Here is a 7,350-nt window from a genome sequence, read left to right on the forward strand (position 1 = left end):
CTTCAGCAAATGATACCAAGAGAATGAAGCACATATGATAATAGACATAAACTGGAAAGTTGTTTAACATTGTATGTTCTACCTAAATCATGAAATAATTTTTTGTGTTTCATGTCCCTTTAAGTTGACATTTTGGGCATCTATTAAAGTTTATATTATACAATTTATAGCCTTTCTTAGGTGTATAGTACGTCATGAATAATGCCTTCAAATGCGATTCTCTCATATTTGAATCATGAAAGTTTGATTTTGACTTTACTGCCCCTTTATTGCCATTGCTCCCCTGCAAATCTACTGTATGTACACAGAATCAACCCATACTAAGTTTCAAGAAGCTCACTGAATAGAAGATTGTTTGGAGTGGAAAAGATCTGCACAAGGACCTAAGTGTGAGGAGGGAGGGGCAAGCTTTGACAATGAAATATAATGTTATTGTTTTAGTTAAATAAAACTATTTCAGTTGTTATTATTAAGGTAATCATTTTCTCCAGCTACAGCTGAATGATTAACCAATTAAACTGGAGATAGTTCACCTCCCAATAATTTCATTAATTTCAATGATCTATCTTTACATATCTAATGATATGTAACCAAATCAGTTATGGTCTGATCTAACTAGAAAACAGTCTGGAAAGTTATTATTCTAAAAATGAAAACCATGATTTAAATCAATTTAAATCGGTCTTACTGACTAGTGCTTTAAATCAAATCCACCCTGTTAGGAACTGAAGAGAATCAGACAGACATATAGAATTGTAGGGAATACGTCCAAAAAACTGGAAGGTTGATATTAGATAGGAGAAATAGATTTGTCAATTTGTCCAAAACCTTTTACATTTTTTGATAATTGTCAATGGGTAGCAGAGGTTGTTTCCCCAAATACAACAGTTGCCAATATTCAGTTATTGCACATAAAATGTTAAAAGGGCATTAAAAAAATTAGGGGCTGGGGGGTTGGTACAGAGCGTACAATTTTTCAATTTACTTTTGTTATCAAATGTAATTTGATCTTTTGGTTAAAAAGCATACCTAGGTAGGATCAGAAACAGCAATGCAGTACTGGAAGCTAGCTGCTATTGGTGGCTAGACAGATTTAACTCTTATCATTGGTTCACAAAATGTGTTGAGCTAGGTCCCAGTAGCGCATTGCTTCTCTGGAGCTGACTTAAACTATTTGTTTAACCAATTCTGCAAAAGTGCAATGATAAAGTGCTCTAACAGAGTGTTTTATTTTTGCAATTTTTTTGATCCTTTTATTACCCTTCACTCCGTTATGATGTTCTATATGCCGTCCTAACAGCACTGGGCTTTAACGCTGGAACATCCTACCTTATATGGCGTCCTGCAGCCTCCCCCTTTAACGCATTCAAGAATCGGAAAAAAAAAATTAAATGTGGTGGGCAGGAGCAGGGGCGGGGCTTAAAAAAATCATAAGACCAAAGTAATATAAATAAAATTCTAAATAAAGTAATATCTTTTAATACTCTTAGGCAGCAAATCAAACACAAGCTCAAACCACTGGTATAGCTATGTGAGCTCTGTATTTAATTAACCTTTGCAGCGACAGTGCTATATAATTTTATCTTAACTGGACATTTAATAATAGATTCTTTAAAACTGCTCTCTGCTCTCCTCATTAATATTCTAGATTCTGGCCTTCAAAGTTAGCAAAAATTCACAGTAACACACTACATAGCATACACCTACACACACACTATATAGCATACACTTACACATGCAAATACACACACACTACATAGCATACACTTACACATGTAGATACACACACACTACATAGCATAGACACTACATTGCATACACTTACATATGCACATACACACACACTACCTAGCATACACTTACACATGCAGATACACACACACACTACATAGCATACACACTACAATGCATACACACTACATTGCATACACTTACACATGCAGATACACACACACTACATTGCATACAGTTACACATGCAGATACACACACACTACATAGCATACACACTACATTGCATACACTTACACATGCAGATACACACACTACATTACAAACACTTACACATGCAGACACACACTACATATCATACACTTATACAGGAAAATACACACAAACTACATAGCATACACTTATACATACATATAGACACACACTACATAGCATACACTTATACATTCAGATACGCACACACACACACTACATAGCATACACTTACACATACAGATACACACACACACTACATAACATACACTTATACATGCAGATACACACACACTACATAGTATACATTTACACATGCACATACACACACACTACATAGTTTACATTTATACACGCAGATACACACACTTCATAGCTTACATTTATACATGCAGACACACACACTACATAGCATACGCTTATACATGCAGATACACACACACACTTATACATACAGATACACACACACTACACAGCTTACACTTATACATGCAGATACACACACACTTATACATACAGATATACACACACTATACAGCTTACACTTATACATGCAGATACACACACATACACACTTATAGATACAGATAGATACACACACTACATTATGTATGGGTATCTGTTAATCATTGTATGGTCCCGGGGTTGGCAAGCACACTAGCTGGCAGTCTGAGGCTGCCACTGTTCGTTACCCTGGTGTTAGCACTGCTCATTGTATAAAACTGAAGGCATGCTAGTAATATCACCAGGGGTTAGACGTCATCCCTACCAGGAGTTAGAGGTCACCATTACCTGAGGTCAGAGGGTATACAGCCTTCCTACTCCTGCTTAACCCACACACCATTACTTTTCCACAAGAAATCTAACAGGTATATAAACCTGGGAGAGAAAATCCAGCTGCTTCTGAGTATGTTCCCAATAGAATTTATTTATTTATTTTTTTAATGCATGGGGCAATGTGGGACAGATGGCTTGCAACCCAGGACAGACCCCTAAAATCGTGACTGTCCCGCGAAAATCGGTACAGTTGGGGGGTATGCATTCCTAGCAGGGTAGGCAGCTCCCCATGATCTGATCCCAGCCTTGAAATCATGTGATCACATTCATGATTGTATGATTTAATTTTTACAGTGTTTGATGCCGGCACAAAGGGGTTAACATCCATTTGTTTGCATCAGATTCCAGTAGCAGGAAGTACCTATCCGCCAATAAGTACTAGTAGCAGTTCTAATCAGCCAGAGAGCATTAGAAGGAAATACACAATACAGCTGTTATTAGTTTCAATTTAAAAAGCTTTTACAATCACATAAACATTTTTAAACACTGTTCTTTTGTATGGATAACATCATTTGTTTTTCAGTGCAGTACCCCTTTAATTATCACTTATATAGATTGATGGTTAATATTAATGTCAATAACAATCGTGCTTAATATTCACTTCTGTAGATTGCAGTTTTTACTATTCTGTTATTGTACACTCAAGATTAAATATGTATTTGTTTACAGAAGGGGTTAATATTCCACTTCATGTATCAAAGGTTAATACTCTTGTAATGGACTTTAGTGCTTAAAATTTCATTACTTGTTTTTCTAAACTCATAGCAGAGGTTAATGTTCCCATGTATCAGAGTTAAATCCTTAGTTACTGTAGAGCCGTTAATGTCCTGATTTTTATATATAATGGACTAGTAAACTATAGTGCTAATGTCCTGAATATAAATATATATATATATATATATATATATATATATATATATATATTTAGGCTGACCATATTGCCGCTTTAAATACATATGTCAGGGCTGTTTTCAGGGCTGTTTAAAGAAATGGTTTTGTATAAGAACCCTCACATATGTATTTTTAATATGTGTTCCTTCTTAAAGCGGCAATATGGTTGCGTGTAAAGTAAGAAATTGGGTAATCTTAGCATTTCCCGGGTAAACCTGACATTACCCAGGCGGCTGTGGGTAAAGCCCGATCTATCATGATAAATCTTCTCAGAGTACATTGAGCCACTGCATCAAACATATATACGATGCACTGTAATTCTCATATCTTCACTATCTTTTTTGCCTCTGCCTGGGGGGTAAAGAGCGGCGAAGCCCCCATTGTAAACCTCATTCCCCGAGGTTCATTTGGGGCAGATGCCAGAGGATCGACGTGGCGCCTTCTCTGAACCCCCCCAGGCAGAGGCAAAAAATAAATAAATAGTATAGTATAGATGGGGGAATTACATTACATCAAGCTTTACCCACAGTATATACCCACATATATATATATATATATATATACACCGGTATATATATATATATATACACACACACACACACATATATATATATACAGGGAGTGCAGAATTATTAGGCAAATGAGTATTTTGACCACATCATCCTCTTTATGCATGTTGTCTTACTCCAAGCTGTATAGGCTCGAAAGCCTACTACCAATTAAGCATATTAGGTGATGTGCATCTCTGTAATGAGAAGGGGTGTGGTCTAATGACATCAACACCCTATATCAGGTGTGCATAATTATTAGGCAACTTCCTTTCCTTTGGCAAAATAGGTCAAAAGAAGGACTTGACAGGCTCAGAAAAGTCAAAAATAGTGAGATATCTTGCAGAGGGATGCAGCACTCTTAAAATTGCAAAGCTTCTGAAGCGTGATCATCGAACAATCAAGCGTTTCATTCAAAATAGTCAACAGGGTCGCAAGAAGCGTGTGGAAAAACCAAGGCGCAAAATAACTGCCCATGAACTGAGAAAAGTCAAGCGTGAAGCTGCCAAGATGCCACTTGCCACCAGTTTGGCCATATTTCAGAGCTGCAACATCACTGGAGTGCCCAAAAGCACAAGGTGTGCAATACTCAGAGACATGGCCAAGGTAAGAAAGGCTGAAAGACGACCACCACTGAACAAGACACACAAGCTGAAACGTCAAGACTGGGCCAAGAAATATCTCAAGACTGATTTTTCTAAGGTTTTATGGACTGATGAAATGAGAGTGAGTCTTGATGGGCCAGATGGATGGGCCCGTGGCTGGATTGGTAAAGGGCAGAGAGCTCCAGTCCGACTCAGACGCCAGAAAGGTGGAGGTGGAGTACTGGTTTGGGCTGGTATCATCAAAGATGAGCTTGTGGGGCCTTTTTGGGTTGAGGATGGAGTCAAGCTCAAATCCCAGTCCTACTGCCAGTTTCTGGAAGACACCTTCTTCAAGCAGTGGTACAGGAAGAAGTCTGCATCCTTCAAGAAAAACATGATTTTCATGCAGGACAATGCTCCATCACACGCGTCCAAGTACTCCACAGCGTGGCTGGCAAGAAAGGGTATAAAAGAAGAAAATCTAATGACATGGCCTCCTTGTTCACCTGATCTGAACCCCATTGAGAACCTGTGGTCCATCATCAAATTTGAGATTTACAAGGAGGGAAAACAGTACACCTCTCTGAACAGTGTCTGGGAGGCTGTGGTTGCTGCTGCACGCAATGTTGATGGTGAACAGATCAAAACACTGACAGAATCCATGGATGGCAGGCTTTTGAGTGTCCTTGCCAGGGCCGGCTCAACCATGGGACCAAGTGGGTCCAAGGGACCCAGGCAGCACTTGACAAGGGGCAGCACTTCTGTGACTTAGTCACTGTCAGACCCAGACCATTATGCACAAAGACACAGAATCGGTAAGGGATGACATTAAAGGTGGGACAAGTGCACCTCTGCCCTAACTTCCTTCCCACTTATTGCACAATTGTGCATAAGCATTGGTTGCATGCAGGTAGGCAGGCTTAGTAAGGACAGCGGCCAGTCTAGTAGGTTGATATGCTAATCAGTAATGTTACTACTGGGGGGCATCATTGCATTCTGGGACCCAGGCAGCACAATTTCTTGAGCCGGCCCTGGTCCTTGCAAAGAAAGGTGGCTATATTGGTCACTGATTTGTTTTTGTTTTGTTTTTGAATGTCAGAAATGTATATTTGTGAATGTTGAGATGTTATATTGGTTTCACTGGTAAAAATAAATAATTGAAATGGGTATACATTTGTTTTTTGTTAAGTTGCCTAATAATTATGCACAGTAATAGTCACCTGCACACACAGATATCCCCCTAAAATAGCTATAACTAAAAACAAACTAAAAACTACTTCCAAAACTATTCAGCTTTGATATTAATGAGTTTTTTGGGTTCATTGAGAACATGGTTGTTGTTCAATAATAAAATTAATCCTCAAAAATACAACTTGCCTAATAATTCTGCACTCCCTGTATATATATATATCCTCCAAAGAGAGATAAGCACAGTCTTACATTACCACAACTGCCAGGGTGCACTTCATATAAATTGTATCCATTCCTCGTTTGCAAGAAGGCACTCACTGGTCTTTAGTAAAAAACAACTTTTAATTCATAGATTTAAAAAGCAATTACATCCATAACGTTTCGATGTCGTTATGACATCTTTGTCAAATGTTCTGCTAACATCACCAATATAGGACAAACATGTTTCCAAAGTAGAAAATCGCTGTATATATATATAATGTACAGTATATACTGGACTAGTAAACAATAGTGCTATTTTCCCACATGTTTGTGTGTGTATATAGAAACACACACATACACACTATATGGCCAAAAGTATGTGGACACCCCTACTAATTAATGAGTTCAGGGGTTTCAGACACACCCATTGCTAACAGGTGCATACAATCCAGCAAATAGGCATGAAATCTCCATTGTCATCACAATGGGTCATTCTGAAGAGCTCAGTGACTTTAAAAGTGGCACTTTTATAAAATGCCACCTTTTCCACAAGTGAGTTTGTGAACTGGAAGTCAAAATTAAACTTTAATTTAAAGGGACAGTTTACCCCAAAAATGTTCCCTTTACTTTGTTCCCAATGAATCATTTTACCTGCTGGAATGTATTAAATTGTTTTCGAGTAGCTCATTTACTTTTATTTCAGCATTTTAATTAGCTGATTTTGCCTGTAGCATTCCAACTTATACTGAAAGTTTCTATAGTTTCTAAGTATAGGCTATTGACAAGCTATGTATAAGTTTTGAGCTTTTACAGACAAATATAAGATAAGGAAGAAAGTATGTGTACACAACGTGATAATATAATGAGATGTGGTTTAGCTGCAAGCTCCACCCATTTTAATAGATTGTGGTTTCAAAACACTAAACCAGTTATTTCATATACAGAAATAAACCTGAACATGCAATTCCTCATACATTTATACTCTGCAGTTGTATAGCAATTTATTGGAAATACATTACTTGAAAAACAATTTTACAGTGTACTGTCCCTTTAAGTCAAAATGAAGCATAAATGGATTGGATAGAACAGGGAATTTTAAACAAATTTTCAATTTAC

This window comes from Bombina bombina, chromosome 7 (genome assembly GCF_027579735.1).
Source record: "Bombina bombina isolate aBomBom1 chromosome 7, aBomBom1.pri, whole genome shotgun sequence".
In the NCBI taxonomy this organism is placed as follows: Eukaryota; Metazoa; Chordata; class Amphibia; order Anura; family Bombinatoridae; genus Bombina; species Bombina bombina.